General features: G+C 38.7%; 1 protein-coding gene across 3 annotated transcripts in view; it reads left to right on the plus strand.

Moving 5' to 3' along the window:
• The first annotated feature begins 363 nt into the window (after window positions 1-363).
• The window catches only part of Lrrc4c (leucine rich repeat containing 4C), a 176,525-nt gene continuing 160,472 nt past the window's right edge, over window positions 364-16,416 (plus strand). For 2 of the 3 annotated variants that reach the window (XM_051144213.1, XM_051144212.1), the window contains exons 1-2: window positions 364-1,519; window positions 3,825-3,853. The gene's annotated coding sequence lies outside the window, so the exon portion shown is untranslated. The remainder of the gene's footprint in view (window positions 1,520-3,824; window positions 3,854-16,416) is intronic. The other variant, XM_051144211.1, reaches the window with a different exon arrangement.

Here is a 16,416-nt window from a genome sequence, read left to right on the forward strand (position 1 = left end):
ACAAGAGGAGCCAGTGATCAGTGATTAGAGAGATCTTTTTTAACCCTCTTCGTTCCTGTTTCGATATATATATTATTTTTAATTTATCTAACACCGCATCTGTCCTGTCACTTCGCTTTCCCTGTTTGAAATAAAAGCTTAATCTGAACTTCCACTACCCGGGTGACTCGAGATCTGCAGCCCGCTGATGGAGAAGAGGACACCCTGGGCTGCTAGCAAGAGACCGCATCATGCCTCTCTCTGATGATCCCTGCCCTGATCCCGGAGTTCAGCTATACCTGGAGGACGTGGACCTAGTGCTAGGGTTGGGGGAGGGGACCCAGCGAAAGACATCCTGAGCCTTTTTTTTTTTTTTTTTTATTAAAAAAAAGTAGCTGACCGGGGGTGGAACGGGTTTGTTCTTGACAGCTGACGGAGCCTTGAAATTTTCCTCCTCTACCTCCGCCCCCTCCCCCGCCCCTGTCCCCCGCACTCCATTTAACGTGAGATTATGAAATCGCAGAGGCGGTGGAGGGAAGGCGACGGGATCTAACAGGGAGTTTGGAGGGGCGAGGGGGAAGGTGGCTGCTGGCTGGGTGGCTGAAATCAAAAATCCAATTGCGCACTGGGTTGTGATGAGAAATCTAATCAGATCTTTGACGAAGGGGCCGGCCGGAAGGGTAGCCGGTGGGGGCAGTTGATCCCTAAATTTTCCGAAGGGAAAGCTGGGGAATGGAATCGAGAATGTAAAGAAAAGACTTTTTTGTTCTTTTTTTCTTTCTTTTCTTTTTTTTTTCTTTTTCTTTTTTTCTCCCCCCCCCCCCACGAGGAGGTGGCTGTTGGGTGCCTTGCTAAAATGAAGGATGCAGGACGCAGCTTTCTCTTGGAGCAGAACGCAGAGGATAAACTGATGGTGCCAGAGAGAAGAAAGAACGAACCTTTTTCTTGTGAGACCTGGATCGTAACATAAATGTGTATACGGCCACACGGGGAGCATTGGGGGTGAAATGAAATAAGCTGATGTCAGACCTGCGGGGGTTTGGTGTGTTCTGACATAAATAAATAATCATAAAATAGCTGTCCCCCTCCCCCAAGGATGTTTGGAAATGGAGAACTGAGGATCCACGAAGAAAAAGTGTGTTCATTTTTCTCTATAAAGAGTAAAGTACGCCAAGGAGATATTTTTGGAATGAAAAGTTTGGGGTCTTTTTTAGGAAAGTAAAGACCTGATAAATATATTTTTTTCTTTTTAAAATTTCCACAAAAGGAGAGGAAATTAATAATACATCTGCAAAGAAATTTCACTGAAGAAAAGTTGACCGTGGAAGAACGAAACATTGATTGTGAAAGAAATCAGCAGAGGACTCTTGGATCAGTGCCCGTGTTGACTAAAATTGAAGGATAATTGCAGTTGGATTTTTTTTTTCACCAACCTCCTTTTTGTTTTCTTTCTCTTTTTCTTTTTGGTGTCAGGACCATGCATTCTTTCTTGTTCTTAACCACCTGGATTTCCCTCGGGATGTAGCTCTGCTGAAATACAGTGAGTTATTCTAATTTTCTTATTTATTGGTGAAAAAAAATGTTCATTAATTTAGTGTTCTGGTTCTCTTACCTCTCCTCCCCCCTCCCTTTCTGTGGTTTTCAAGGACCAGGCTATTTGAGAGAGAGAGAGAGAGAGAGAGAGAGAGAGAGAGAGAGAGAGAGAGAGAGAGAGAGAGAGAGAGAGAGAGAGAGAGATGGACAGGGTTGCCCACGCAGTTGTTCCATCAAGCTGTGCGAACTGATGAGCTGGACCGATATTATGATGCAGGTTGTCTGCATTCTAGGCAAATGCCTTTGCAAATATTCAGTATGGAGAGAGAAAAAAAAATCTCTCCATGAAAGCCGCTGCAGTGTGAGCTGCTGATGCAAGTGACTGACACTCTAGAATGCATTTAAGTTACAAGGAAACCCAAGACTTAGAAGCACAGATGTTGGCTATTGGAAATCGAAGGGACCCAATTTAAATTTCATTATCCAACCTGACAAGGCAGATCAACAGAACATATTAACACAAAACTATGACACTAAAGCAGGTGAAGGATGGCTTCAGGCTAGTGGGTAAGAGAGAATGGCACAGCAGAAGTCTTCGGGTGTCTGCTGTACTTCCCAGTCTCATGCACTCTCTTATCCAAATGTGGTCTTTGCATCCCTGGGGTCCTCAGTGGAGGAGTTAAGAGTGAAACAAGAATGATCCATTCATCCGATACCTTGTAACTTCAGACTCCCTTAGACAACAGAGAAGCTGGACACCGATTGTAGAGAATGTGGGTGTTTGGCAGGGGTTTTACCAAGAACCCTCCAAACACCCCTAAGACAGCTCTTGAAAAAAAAAAAGGCAGAAATATAGTATCCTTTGGTAACTTAGGAAGGGCAAAGGAAAGCTTTGTATGTTGAGCACCAAAGCGTATCAGGGTCCCACTTTGCTTGGAAGGGAAGAATGTAATGAAAACAAAACAAGCAAAAAGTAAATAGTGAATAAATAAAAGAGAATGCTGCAAGTGATTTGAGAGACTGGGGCCTTCAGGATCACCTCCTCTCTCTCCACCTCTGCCAGTATCTTGGAGCTTGTCACCTGTGCAGAATGATCTGAGCCCCCAGAGAAGGGTCATCTCTGGACCCTTCTATTATAGTCATGAATGCATGTTAATGTAGGACCAGATCAGGCATTACAGGCCCAACAAAAGAGAAACTGAGGCCCGAGAAACCATAATTGTGTGGCTAATGACTGAACCGTTTGAGTCAGGTGACTCACACAAGCCTCAGAGAAACAGACAAGTTCTGAATCCAAACTAGGAAGGAATATGGCACATATAGGATGATGCCATTTTTATTCAGAGGTGAGAGGAAGGAACAATGGTCTAGAGCAGGCAAAGTAAAGTTTTGCCAGTGTAGACATCAAGAGCCATAGGTGCCTTTATTCCTTTCCTTCCCCTTCCCCTATCCTCCCCTTCTGTTCCCTTTTCTCCTCTCCTCTTACTCTTACTTTTTCTCTTTCGCTTCCTGTCTCATGGTTCACGAAACTCTGGCTTTAAAATATTAAAATCCCAGAAGATCCACAAGTCTGAGATATCCCAAAAGGGATGGAAGGCAGCTCTTCTGGGTACCCTATTAGTGCTGGGGACATTTACTGCTGTGAGTGGTAGACACTAGAGAGTGATTAAGGAACTGTGGAGTTAGATTTATGTTAGAGAGGTGATAATAGAAACCAGAATTAGCCTGATAACAGTATCTGAGTCTGTTCTTTTGCTCCTATCATCTGTTCTTATCCTAAAAGGTAGCCTTCAGCCAAAAAGCACTTCCCTAATATATTCTTCTAGGCACATGCTTTGTGTTGGGACACACAGATAGTGTATGAATTTACCAACCTATGAAAATGTGTGTAAAATTATTTTTTCAGATCATCATTCTCCTCTCTCTCTCTCTCTCTCTCTCTCTCTCTCTCTCTCTCTCTCTCTCTCTCTCTCTCTCTCGTGTGTGTGTGTGTGTGTGTGTGTGTGTGTGTGTGTGTTTGCTTGCTATGCTTCACATGATCATTGCCATTCTTGGCCATGTGGCAACTTGGTACAAGTGACACAGAAGTCAGAAGAGAATAAAATATGTCTTGATGCTTTCCTTACTTTGCAGTTCAACTTCAGGCTTTGCCTAGAAAGCCTGTCCTGCTAGACAAGGTTTGGTTCTAATCATCTTGGTGTTACATTAAAATTTTTTCAATATGGAACACTATCCCCATTAGACCAAAGATTGCATTTTTCTCTTCAGAGTTGTCACCGATTTTCTATTCCCCTCCCTCCTTATGCAAACAGGTAAATGTTCCCAAGAGGAAGACAGAAAGGTAAGAAAAAGAAGTTATCTGTTTGAAATCTATGCTGGAATGTAGCTCCCTCTTTCTGCACTGATCAGGCATCTGAAGCTCTTCCCTGTGAAGTGATTCACTTTGCCAGCATTTGCTGAGCCTGGGAATCAGCTCCTTTGGCTTGGGAAACAGTTGGCTCTGCAATTTATACAAGTTGTTTGTTAGCTAGGAAAGAAATCCTGGTAATGGTGGAGCTGGATGCCTACCTAATAACTACTTCATCTGAAGTTGGCCACTTAGTGTATTTGTGGGTAGGTTGGTATACACAGCAGTCTACTGAGGACCACAGACACAGAGAGCTACAGCTTTGTACTGTTTTTAAAGTTATTTCAAATTTCTTTCTCTTCTAATTTAATGGCTGCAACCTTTGGGAAACAATTTAAATTTCTCTCTCTCTCTCTCTCTCTCTCTCTCTCTCTCTCTCTCTCTCTCTCTCTCTCTCTCTCTCTTCTTTTGGTTGTGGGTTAGGAATAACCTATAATTTTTAGGTAAATTAGATGTTGTTTTATAATTTAGAAGAGATGTGCTGCAAAGCCTCAGCACAATGGGTTCTCTATCAGGCTGTCTGTCTGTCATGATCATTATTGAGTTAATTATTGTGTATACATTTCCTGAAGATGAACTAAGTCTGACAAGTATGTTAAGGATCTTCTGGTTACACTTAAACATAGTGACTGTGGGTATATACCTATATTCTTTGTAAGGTTTCCATTCCAAGGTCTTATCAGAACAGACTGTTTAAAGTGTATCATTTCATATATGAAATGCTGTTTAGAAAAAACAGAGCAATAAATATTTAAATGATAATTTAGGTACAATGAAAGAACAGAGTAACTGCACCTATCTTATGTGCTTTTAATCTTAAAGTTGTGTAAGTTAACTTTGGACTTTAAGTGTCCTTTGATTACATATGCTGTCATCTTGGTCTGGAATGCACAAATAAAGAAAAAAGTGTTTGTTAATATTCATTTAAATGTGATAGTACATCATTCCATTACAGCTATTAAGAGAAAAAATTCGACTATCTGGATTCACAGGCTTCCTATTCATAACAAGTCTAACTCTTAACTGCACAATGTAATATCTATTAAAGAACAGGGCTCAATCTGTATTTGAGAGAAGATGAAGTAGCAGATGTATTTAAGTCTTAATATTATCATGTGAAACAACACAAATTTGCCAGTCTACACAGCTTTACCATGACTTTTAATTTCTTTGTCTACCATAGTAGTTCTGTTCTCTGGCCTCAGTGAGCTACCTAAACCCTTTCTTCCCCTTAACAATACCGAGAAAGAATCCTACTCTCTAGTTACCACGACTGATGACATCTACATCATATATGCATACTGTGTATAAGAATCTTTTCTGATTGATGTTTAGCATACTGGGTTTTGATTACTGAGACTGAAAAAAGTTAAAATATGAAGGGTTTTGGAAAGGCCTCCTAAAGTTCATGGTTTTCACTTCCATTAACATAAATGAAAATCCAAACCAGAAATGCTCACAATGTACTGTATTTTACTTTTTTTGTTTGTTTTATAAGAAAATCAGCATGAGCTTGGGTGCTTGTGCTCAAAGTAAACTCAAATAGTTAGCTTCACTGGGCCACAGGAAGTATACATACCATTTAACCTATTTCAACTGTATGCTTATCTGTACATTAAAGGTAAGATAACCACATGAAACTGGCTACCATAAAAATATGTGAATCAGGGTTCTTTATGTCATGAATTGTAAGCACTCAATAGTTCCACATTTAAGTTGATCATCTCTGGTCTGTATTCAGGTAACGTGTGGTTTCCACTAAGAAGAAAACAGGTCTTTGTTGAAGGGAAGATCGTCATTACAATTCACTTTTGTAGCACAGATGGGATTAAATTTGAAGCATTGATGTCTTGATTATGTCATCTTGACAACTATAGTCACTTAGGATTCTGAATCCTCAGTTGAGGAATTGCCTGATGAGGTTGGTCTGTGGAAATTTTGGTGGGGCATTTTTTTGATTGTTGATTGATATAGAAGAGCACAGCCTACTGTGGGAGATACCACCCTTGAACACATAGTCAAGGGTTATCTAACAAAATAGGCTAAGCCATAGGGACAGAACCAATAAGCAGCATTCATCATTTCCTTCTTCTTGGTCCCTCCCTTGATTTCTGTCTTGACTTCCCTATTTTGTGGACTATACCCTGTAAACTAAAATAAACTCATGCCTCCCCAGTTTGCCATTGGTTATGCTATTTACTGCAGCAACAGAATTACACACTACTCATACAACTTCAAAACGCACTTGGAGGTATCTTAGTGAAACTATCAGCCAACAAAAGTTGTGAATATAATTTGTGAATTATAAATAATATACAGAGTCCATGAATATTTAGCTGCATTGTCCAGAGTTTTATATCATAGATACCAAAAACTGATTGGTAGGTAATATCTTAGAAGACACTCTAAGACAGAAATCAAGAAGCTACCATGTCTTCATTTTATTCAAAATTATTTCACTCAATAATAATTGACCTGATAGACAAAATGCAGTCTGTCAACTGCAACAATGTGCTAGTGACTCTCTCTCTCTGAGGGAATACACTGTGTTTTTCTCTGCCATGTTCAGGCAAAGCCAGTCTTTTGATGACTAAATGGGCTTCATTTAATTACATCCTGTAATGAATTGAAGTGCATACACATACTTGTGTGCGTGCATACCCTGGTGGATGGACACACACACACACACACACACACACACACACACACACACACACACACACACACACATACACACACACAAATACACACACACACACGATGTTCTCAGTAATCTATAGAAAATTAATAAAGAGTCCTCATGAATGTTCTGACTGGATGAACAGAGAGAGGCAGAGGAGACGCTTTTATTGGAAATCCTGAAATCTGAAAGCTGTGTGAACTAGTACATTGCCTAATTTATTATGTTGCCCTGAATGGATTGTGATATTTGACATGCCTCATATTAGCTCCCTCAGCCTTATAGTCTTTTCTGTTCAATGAAATTTAAAAATAATGTTACTTCAAGCATCAGGTCCCTGATATTGCATTGATACCTGATTACCTGGGAATTTAGGAGTCCTAGTAATTAAGAGCATATAATGTCTGATAGCAGGAAACCAGTGACCGAGAAATTAATGGGAGCAGCACAGCATATTCCCCTGATAGATAATCCATAGGTAAAAGGTAGAAGAGAGAACTAAAGGATCTTCAAGGGAGTTATTATGACTTTAGAATAGAAAAATACTGCATTCTAACTCTGTTTCAGCGCCTGCTAACTATTTGGCCATAGGTGGTCAGTTAGACCTCAGTTTTGCACTGCAAAACTGGACATCTTTCCCCTTATCTTTATAGATATTTCAGGAAAGCTAAGATATACAGTACCTGATACTTGGGCAGCACTCACAGAGAGAGGACTGTAATAGTTCCTTGTCTTACCTGTGTAAATCCAGTTATTTTCAGTGGTAACAGAAACATTTAACATGATTGAATGTGTTGTCTTATATCTCCTGAGATTGAAAATGTGGAAAAATTTTTGCCAACTCTCCTATCAAATTTCATCATATTGTTTTTTATATTTTTTACAATGGCAGTAAAATCATGAAGTTTACAAGTAATTTAAAGAGCACTCGTGTGATATAGATATACTTTTCAACTTTGGTTCAAGCTTATGGCAGATTCCTAAAGTTATCTAAATAGGCACATTTTTGGAAGCTTTAGATGTCACTTAACAATGGCAAACTTAAGTTATCTATATCTTGGGAGCTGTATAATAAGTACTAGACAATGAATTACAAACTTAACATTTTTAACTTCAACTCTCACTTAACGAACAGAAACAAAAAGAGAGTAATTACGAAACAGACGGCACTTATAATCACCTAAACCAAAGATCAGTATCAATAAATTCAAGTTTGTTGTCTTGACAACAAACTTGTCAGTTCACTATCATACAACCTGATACTCTGACTATTTTAATTGAGATTAGAATTTATTGTTTCCCTCCATCTGTTACCGGGAGTCAGAGTTCTCCATCTACTTTGATCATATTTCTGCCATATTTTGTTTCATTCCTTAATCATATCCAAGTGTGTCTTCAAGTGTGTCTTTAAGAAAGTGACCAAGCCAGGTATGGTAGCACATGCCTATAATCCAAGCACTCAGGGAGGCAGAGGTAGGAGGATATCCATAACTTTGAGTCCAGCCTGGTATGCAAAATGAGTACAGGACAGCCAAGGCCAGAGAGAGAAACTCAGTAAAAAAAAAAAAAAAAAGTAAGAAAGAAAGAAAAAAGAAAAAAGAAATAAAAGAAAAGGAAAAAGAAATTGACCACTTCCAAGAAAATTTCAAAAAAAGAAGTTTTTAGAAATGTTTATGATATTATCTATAAATTTAGGATTATAGGAATAAGGTCAATGTTCATATGTTTGAACTTTAGATAATAATGTCTTGTACACAGGGTAAGCACATTAATGATACTCATTATATGGAGTCCTGTAGCCCCTGATACTATGCTCACCTCTCAGTTCATGATGGTGTTTCAGAGGTTTGAGGAATTTTTCTTTGGTTACTTTCTTTACTCATTTTCTTTTCTTCTCCTCCTTCTGTTTTGTGAGTGAGACTTCATTTACATTTCTCAGGGCTTATACTTGGTTTGTTTAGAGAAATCCCATTCAATTCCTTGGCTATTATAGTATGTGGAGAGACCTAATCAGTCTCCAAGACCAACAATACCTCCCTTACTTCCTTGAATCTCATAAGGTCTGAAATGAATTGCTTTTCATCCGGTAAGCTGTATTTAGAGTTCCCAATACTGGTATCTCTTAACCTAAGTTTCCAAGCATGCTAACTTTTTAACCTAACTGTTCAAGCAGTTATCAAATTCAATTATAACCTCAGCTTCTGTCACACAATTTTCTTGGTCTAGATACTATCATTACGCCTATTCAATAACAACTTTCCTTCAGTATACTCAATCTTTCATTTTCCTACAAGGAGTATTCTAGGGAGTAAAGCTGAAGAGCCTTTGCTCTATAGTCTATGACTACATTTGTAGCTTTGACTTGGACATCATAAGGAACACTGGACTGGCCAAGGAAATGCTCCATATATCAAGGCTCAGAATAACTTGCCTCCTCATAGACTCTTACCCAGCTCCTCTAAACTCATAGGTGTGTTGTTTTCTCCTCCTCAGGAGCGTCTTGTTTATCACTTGCACTCGCTCTTGTCATTGGTGTAATGTATCTATTTACTTGGCTAACCTTGCTCCACTGTGGCTTTAGTTAAAGACTCATCATATTCTTTTTGTAATCTCTAACACTTACCAAGATAATAACAATTTGTTTGGGCAGAACCTATAAACAATTGAAAAGAACTAACATATCACTTCAGTTTGGCCTTTAATGTAGTTTACTAGTTTAGCAATACTGTCCTCATTAGAATTACAGTCACATTTTTTCCTATAGTGATCTATGGTTCTAATCAGCATTATATATAAAATTTGTTATACTTTTTTTCTGCTTTTAATAATAGCAAACATACATGTCAACCATCACTTCTTAAAATATACTATCTATACCTTTCTACAATGAGTTGATAACAAAGAGATTGAATAGCAAAGGTGACATAATGTGTGCAATTTTCTGAATATACTTACAGTTCCTGTTGGCCTTTTGAAATATTGATAGTAGCTGTTTTTGTGAAGTCCGTTTTAATATGGCTATGTATAGTATAGTGGTATGTTTTAACATACAGTGTTAGTAAGCTTATTGCACATTCCTCACAGGCATCACTCACAAATATTATTGCCCGCCCACCCACCCCCAACACCACCCCACCACCCCGACCCCCATGCACCAAATTGTTCACTGCACAATATTCAAAGTTGGGTGAGGTTTGGCTTCCCACTCAGGAATGGCTACGACAAAGATTATGGATTTCAAGACTGTATATAAACACTTGAAACAAGGAATGAGGGGTAAGGGCTGAGAGTCTTCTTCCAATCAAAGTGCAGCTGTTTTTCACAATATATGAACTGCTGGCCTTACTGAATCCAATTGCTTTGGCCTCTTGCTTTCAAACAATGGCTTCTCCTTTCTCTGCCAAGAAACAGTAGAATATAATAACTTAGGTGAAAGACAATACGAAAGGAATCGACTGTTATGTTTGAATTATATTCTTCAATCTTTCAAAATGAATGTTTTGACTATGCTGGAATATTTACAATTCTAGTTTTAGATATCTTCCACTTATAGGTTAAGACTAGCATCATTTTCATATTGGATAAAGTACATTGATATTGATGTTCATAGTATTTAGAATACTTTACTCTTCCTTTATCATTCTCCCAACAAGTTTTTATGCCAGGACTTTCAAAACAGTCACACCTTCACTGCTACCTAACATGGTAACGCCTGAGAGCTTGAGAATACACAGATGCAAGAGCGGAGTAACTTGGAAGAGTCATGGTGAATCTCGTGTTTCCTTACTGCCAAACTAAAACCTGCTGAGACCACACTACTGGCCGGCTTGAACAAGAAATAATAGGAAATGTAAAAAACAAAAAAACCAAAAACACAGCCACCAAATTATTTTTGTTTAAGTCATTCCTAATTCGGGTATAGGGTATTGGTGTTCACAGATTTAAAATGGTAAGATCATTTTTCTTCTATTAATATATTTTCATAATTATTAGCATCTATTAAACTATATCTGTTTCTGTAGATATAGTCCTGTCCAAGCCATGTTGGTTGATATTTAAAACTATAATAGAGATACTATTATGAATGCAGATGTTCATTTATAGGTTATTTTGGTTACTAGATAGAGAACACACTGCGTAGTCAGAAATTCACTCTCATGACAGAGGGTGTGTGTTCTTTAGATGATGGCTTGGTAATGGTGGTGGAGATTTCAATAATTAAGACAGAGTTTCTCTGAAAACTATGTGACCTTTGGAAGCATAAAGATGTCTTTCTCTGGAAAGATTTTTGTTTGGCTTGCAGCCGGATCTCAGATGTGCAGATTTTTTCCATAATCTTGGGTTGAGGGGATAAGGAAAGAGAGGAGGAAAGGGAGAGAGAGAATAATCTCGACCAGCTGTTATGATGCAGTAGAGAGAATGCTAATTGTTTAGCTCTCAATCTCTGGAGAGGCTCACTTAATCAAGAACCAGCCTTCACACATATCATCAGGGGACTTGGGTGGGGTACCTCTGAAAGTTAGAAGGCATGGAAAAGAGTTAACATCAATGCAGTGGTGTTCAGGAAGGCAAGAATGGAGCTATGAAGGCTTTCTCTGTATTGTTTGAATGTTGCCATGGCAATCGTTTCCAGCAGAAGTTACATGTTTTCAATTCCCTAAAGCATCAAGCAGGCTTTCCCTCTTACCCTTCCTCCATCAGTGCCTGTGAGACTTCACTCTAAATATTGCCTTCCTCTCTGTCCTCCCCTTTCCTCTCTCCTTTCTTCTGTTATCACTTCTCTCAACCGATCACCCATTAACAACAAAAAATGCCCCACTCCTGGAGGTCACTTGTAACAGAAAATAATTCAGGCATATAGTCTTCTTCTATCCAGGTTCCTGTTTCCTCCCCTTCTGTTTACATATTAAAGACCTAATTAGACTGAAGCTGTGGATGGAAGCAGGGTTGGGGCTTTCCCTTGTTGGTAGGACACAGAACATATTATAATGGTTGGTGTTGTGGTGATATGTTAATTGGATCGCTCCAGGCAAGTGCAGAGCAGCCGTCTCTGACAATTAGAAAGAACAATGGCTTTACTATGAAGCAGCCCCCTCTCTGAATCAGTGCAGAGATTAGCATGCATTGCAGGTCCCTGGAAGGTTCCTGTATACCCATGACAGAGCTGCAGTTAGAAATGCTTCCTGTCTCTTTAAGCTAGAAAGCTGCTGCCTTTCACTTAGCTTATTTTACCGATGTGGGACACGGAGGATTTGGCTAGGTGAACTGCTGAGGGGCCTCTATCCTGTTGGAGACTAAACCATAGGATATATCGTGAGGATATTAGCACTGAGTCTTTGCCTGCTTAATGCACGTGGCTGGTGAATTGTGAAATGGGTCTCATTAGAGCCTTTCAAATCCTGGCATGTGCCAAAGTGCTTTGCCGGCACAGCGCCATCACTTTGGGTCCAGCCCTGCTGCTTGTCACAGCAGCCAAGAAGGGACAGAGGCTCTGTCTGTACTAAAGGCTTCAGTCCCATCACTCTCTGTCTACTGTTCATTGTAAGGCTCCTGTGGCCTTTTCAGCCCAGCCAGGGATGAGACATAGCACAATCCATAGGTGTTTGTGGAGAAGAAATGTTAAGGATTCTAAGAATCACTTTAGAGTTTAAGCCAACCACTGGGTGCTGACATCTACACAATGTTTTCCCCAGGATGACATTGGAATTTAGCTTGATTTTCCTGCAAATATCCCCAGATACTCACCTGAAAGAAAGGGTAGATTGAGCCAAATAAGCCACCAGGGACCTTTGTGTTATTAGATACACAGGCACTCTTTGATTCCCCCTTACCTCCAAGCTTGACATAATAAGGATTTTAGAATGAACTATATGTCCAACAATATAACCCCATCTGTACCATCAGCTGCCATACATTGCATATAGTTTATTTCGGTTGCTTGCTCTTAGTTAAAATGCAATATGATTCTATCGGATCCGTAATATTAATGCATAAATAAACCTCATGTTATTGGTTAAGCAACCTCCTTATACTTCCTAGCATCAAATTTCTCAACTATAATATGAGAATAACTATAGTAAAAGTGATGAAAGTACAGTTGAAAATACACATTAAAAGCATTTATCACAGTTCTTTTTATACTTCTAAATATTTGCTATAATATATCTCTCTTACTCTCCCATTTCCTCTTGGATTTCTAGACAAGGTCTCATTATATAGTGCTAGTTGGCCTCAAACTTGTTGCATAGATGATTCTAGATTCTAACTGGCAGTGAGGTGATCTTCCTGCCTCTGCTTCTAAAGTGGTGAGATTGCATGCTGATTGCTATCTTTCCCAAAGGATGTGTTCTTACAGCACTATTGTGAAATAATAAATAGACATTTATCTAAAGAAAGAAAACAATAAAGAGTGATTAAGTAAAATATTTAATGATAAAGGAAACAGCATTAGAAATTGAGTTTCTAATTTTTTTCACCTGTTATATTTTTATTTTTTAATATATTTTATTAATTTATTCATATTACATCTCAATTGTTATCCCATCCCTTGTATCCACTCATTCCTCCCTCCCTCCCATTTTCCCTTTCCTCCCTTCCCCTATGACTGTGACTAAGGGGACCCCTTCCCCCTGTATATGCTCATAGGGTATCACGTCTCTTCTTGGTAGCCTGCTATCCTTCCTCTGAGTGTCACCAGGCCTCCCCATCCAGGGGGCATGGTCAAATATGGGGCACCAGAATTCGTGTGAAAGTCAGACCCCACTCTCCACTCAACTGTGAAGAATATCCTGTCCATTGGCTAGATCGGGGTAGGGGTTCGAAGTTTATTGCATGTATTGTCCTTGGCTAGTGCCATAGTTTGAGCAGGACCTCTGGGCCCAGATCTGCCTTTCATAATGTTCTTCTTTTAGGTTTCTAGGACCTTCTGGATCCTTATATCTGGACACTAGGCCAAGGGGCATGTTCCATGAATGTCATTGCTTATCAGGAAAGTGGGACAGAGGGGAGGACATCCTATTGGGACTCTAGGTAAGAGAAGCATGGGAGAATGGGGAAATAGAATGGGTTTCTAAATTTAAGATAACCTTTAATATTCTTTTCCTCCCTGACTTTGTAGTCCTAAATTTTTAAATTATGGACACATGATTTTTGTTCATACATATTAGTGTTTTTTATGACACTGATGACCTGGACCTATCTTAGTAATTAGCTAGTCTAGAAATAAAATTAAAAAATAAATAGGAAGAGTAAAACCAAAAATAACTACAGGGTTATAAAAGTCAGGCATAGTTTGACCTAGCTGTTCACAACTCTAAAGGGACCTCAATTCTTCTTGGTTTAGTCTTTTCCCATGAGTAATTCTCGTTTTTGGGGAATTGCCACATTTGTTCCATCATTAACAGAAAACATCTCAAGGTCTGTATTCACTAGGCTAGCACAACTCATATGCCCATTCACAGACTAGTGCTGGCTTGAAAGTAATATATTTAAAATTCAAGAGCACTCCTCACTTAGAATTAAGGGGTAATTAATAGCAGACAAAAATCAAATGAAGGAAATTTTAAGAATCCCATTTTGTATACTGAAGAGAAAATTCACATATGTCTACATTATATCCAGTATTGTGGTAGTGTACATTGCTGCTTCATAGTCTAGCTTGCTAGAGGTGTTAGTTACATTGGGATTTATCTATGATGGTACATTGTTTATATGTATAGAAATTTACTAGCCATCTCAGAGATTGAAAATTATCTGTCTATGCCCATCAGTTTTCGTAGAGCCACTTGATCCACATTGATGTTTCCTTTGCAGTGTTCCTCTCATACTTAGAAGTACATACTTGCTTTGGGGAAAAAATAGCTTATTTGGAAAATGAAATGAAAGCAAGAACAAAAGAATTGCTTCTGTCAATGAAAGTACACTGAAGATGTCCTTTAAAACTCACACACCCATATTTCTGGTCACCTGCTACAGCCATGCTTCTATCAGCTTTGATTTAACGTTGTTTGTCAGAACACGTATTGGAAATAGTGTCTTTGCTTCTTCCTGATCTCTCCATTCACTGTACCCAGGCTTGATATTACACATAACATATCACACTTTCCTTTGCCTCTTCATTGGCTGACAAGAGGAGGCTCTACTACATTCAGATGTCTGTCTGGATGTTTGTTCCTCTGAAAGCAAGAAACTGTTCACCAAACCCAAAGACTGAAGAATTGTTATTACATTTTATGGTCTTGCTATTGTTGAATTCATACTGGGAAAAGTATGATGTAATGGTGTGCTTGGAATTGGTCACCAAGCCAACTTTCTATGCTTCTTTAAAAGATTCTTAAACCAAAAAAATCAATGAGGTAGATTCTTTCTGTTATGATACAACAATAAGAGGATTGCCATTTCATCCACCAATCTTATAGCTGTGATGTTAATGGGTTATTATGAGTGATTTATCTCAGTGTATCTTTAGAACAGAAGCAATAATGTTGCAAAGACAATCAGTAATATATGCTATTTATTAATTGATTACCAAGTACATTTTAAATACTTTCTCTTTATAAATATAGAGTCTATGGGTAAATAAGCTCATAGCTTTCAAGGGAGAGAACAGGGAAGCTTAGGGAGATTCAGTCACTTATTCATATCACAGAGCCAATAAATGTCAACAATGACTGCTTGCATTCAGTCAACCCTGATGGATTCTCTGCTAGCTACTTTGTCACAACATTGGATTTTTTACTAAATATATTGTAACTTGGGATCTGGAGAGGTGACTTAGAAGTTAAGAGCACTAGGTGCTCTTGAGTAGGGCCTGGATTTAATTGCCAGCCCTCAGAGGACAACTCACAACCATCTGTAACTCCAGTCTGAGGAAATTCAGCATCCTCTTCCAACTCAGAGCACACTAGTCAGCCATGTAATGCACAGACATGACTGTCAGCAAACACTTTAACATATATATTATAAAACAGAATTTAAAACTGCATTGTCATTTGATTCCTCCAACCTTAATTAAAAGATACCAAAGACTTGTAACTATTTTATTGGCCTTACTTATTTTTATTTTAATAATTGTATTTTAGGGAGATTATGTGCTCTGACAGTAGGTCACAGTGCTCTAAGGCATCTGGTTTGTTCAGGATAGCTCCAACCACACCTCTGGATAGTCAGAAGTAATGATTTTGCTGCACTGCTTTAAATATACTGATCACTAAAAATGACTACAGCTGAAACCCAACAGTCTTACAGGAACCCAGTTATTTGTAAGAGTGAACAAAAATTTCATACTCCTGTGATTCCTAACCACTAAGCTTCTAATATCTGCACATATATTAATTAGTAGTTGGTAGTCTTTCTCTCTTTGATAGTGTTGGAAGGACTCGGTGAGTTCCTCCCTTGAAGCTCTATGGGCAGTTGATACTTTTGGGGGAGGGAGCAGTTAGTTTCTTTCAGGTGTGTATAAACTATCAGTCTCCAGTAGATGACCTTATGCATAGGAGTATAGGAAAGCACAAACTGAAGTACAGAAATTGTTAAATTTTAAAAAATTAAGGGAGAATGTCTGTGCAGAATTAAGGTGAATGTGATAAATAAAAACATATTACATTTTTATTTAGATTTAATAATTTCTTTTTACTCTATGTGCATGGGTGTTTTGTCTCCATATGAGCTTATGTGTGTGCATTTGCTTGTGCATACTTGGTGCCTACAGAGATCAGAACAAAGTGTCAGATCCCTTAGAACTAGAACGACAGATGATGGTGAACCACCATATAGGTGCTGAAAAGTGAACCTGGGCCCTCTGCAAGAGCAAGTGCTT

The sequence above is a fragment of the Acomys russatus genome, chromosome 4 (genome assembly GCF_903995435.1).
Source record: "Acomys russatus chromosome 4, mAcoRus1.1, whole genome shotgun sequence".
NCBI lineage: Eukaryota > Metazoa > Chordata > Mammalia > Rodentia > Muridae > Acomys > Acomys russatus.